Genomic DNA, 2,098 nt, shown 5'->3' with positions numbered 1-2,098 from the left:
TTCTAAACAGTCTACCTTGTTGACTTCTCGGTCAATGCTTTGATCTAACTCGAATACTGCCCATTTGTCTTTCAGCGCTCTCAGGGCTGTCTCTTCTTTCGTTTTGTCCTTGTATTCTTTATTGAAAGCCATTAATCTGGCTTTGAAGGCCTGAATATCGGTCATTTGCTTTTGTAGCTTAGAATCCATTCAAGATTCCTTGATTATTCTTTTGCCAATTACTGGCTCTTCTAAGACCACTATATTTGGTCTCATTTGGCTGAATATTTCAGTGAGTGCGTCCACTGAAAATGGCTCTTCACTCTGTGCGACGATCTGAATTTCTTCCCCATCTTGGACTACCCTGACAGGTCCATAGTTTCCTTCGTACATGAACTTTTCCATTGAGTTTGCTTCTGCGACAAAAGTCCTATGATCGGCCTGCACCACCTCTGCTTCACCCTTGTTGTTCCAAAAGACCAGGCAATGATGGAGTGATGAGGGTATGCAACGACTTCCGTGTATCCAATCTCTTCGTAGTAACACATTGTAACTAGTAGGACCGTCTATTACAAAGAAGACTGTGGTCCTAGTAGTTGTCCCTATAGTTATGTCCTTTGGCATAACTCCCTTAGCTGAAGTTGCTCCTCCATTGAAACTCGTAAGGATGACTTCTGTTGGAATCATGTCACCCTCTGTCTTTGCAAATTTCCTCATCATCCTAGATGGAATGATGTTTATAGCTGCTCCATTGTTAACAAACACTTTTACCACAGCGATGCCATTAACTAGAGCTTTAACGTACAATGGCCTCCAGTGTTTAGTCAATTTCATGGCTGGCCGTTTAAAAATAACCTTTTCGACAGCTTTTATTTCTACTTCCTGCTTGTTTTCTGTCGAATTACCCCCCTGTGATAAGTCGACATCCAGCATATCGCGCTGAGCCTCTATCTCCTAAATTTCCTCCTTACTGTTTTCTAATGCTTCTTCATCAGTTACCCAACTTGTGGGAGGGGGCATTATTTTTGGAGATGATCCATACTTTTCAGAGCGAGGCATTCTCTTCTTCCTTTTGGGCGTCCTGTACAGTACGTAGAAATCGAAAGGACGCCCAGATAGTTCTCTCAACAAGTCTATTTCGCGAACTCCCTCTCGATGTAGTTGCTTCAACAGAGTATTGTGCGATACTCCTCTCCTACTTCTTTCTGCTTCTAGGTCGATTTCTTCTTCGATGTCTGTCATTCCGTCATCTTTTTCATCATTGTAGGCCTCTCTAGAAGTCTGGCCTTCTTCACATTCTAGCACGCAAGCCTCTCCTTCGTTGTCCTTCCTTTCTTCTTCTTCTTCTTTTTCTTTATTCTCGAATTCATTGGCTAGTAAGTAATTATTAGCCACGACAGGAGGTAATGTACCAAATTGGATAGTAAGGGGCTGATCTGGATCTTCTCCATCCCTTCTGTCTCGCTCAAATTTTGATCTCCCAGAAGAAGTTTTTGTTAGCTCTTTCATTGATCCATCTGTACCGGTCTCTTCACTATCTTTGAGAACATTTTGATTAGCTACCTTGAGTAGTTTAGGCGTTTTAAGATGTGGCACTCCCTGTTGCTACCTCATCATTCGTCCATAGTTTTGTTGGAAACACCTTTGTTGGGTTCTAGTCATCTCATCGAAGGGTATTGCCCTTCTTACATTATACTGGAACGAATGCCATACATTTAGCCGGCAAGGTTGCGGCCTGAATGTTCTCCCATTATCTACTGGCCTGAACTGCCTCTCCAAAGGCGGTCTTCTATAGAATGATGTACCTCACCCTCTACCAGGCTGAGTGTTTGGAAAGAAAGTAGGGCGATAGGGATGCTGCCATATCCCTGGTTTCTCCGTGTTCCCACTCACTTCTCTTTTACATCTTGCACACAGGACGTCTTCGTCCTTTTTTGGCTCCTTCCACTTGATTCGTTCAAAGACATTGGGATGTGGTCTAGGGTCCTCTTCTCCATCATCTATGACCAACTTGAATTTTGACAATTTGTTTTTAAAACCAGACGTCACCATGTTCACTCCAAGTGGCTGTGGAAATGGATTTCCATCCACTGCCATCTTCTTCTTATCGTCGAACGTA

Source organism: Olea europaea, chromosome 12 (assembly GCF_002742605.1).
Source record: "Olea europaea var. sylvestris chromosome 12, O_europaea_v1, whole genome shotgun sequence".
NCBI lineage: Eukaryota > Viridiplantae > Streptophyta > Magnoliopsida > Lamiales > Oleaceae > Olea > Olea europaea.
This window is presented reverse-complemented; position numbering follows the sequence as displayed.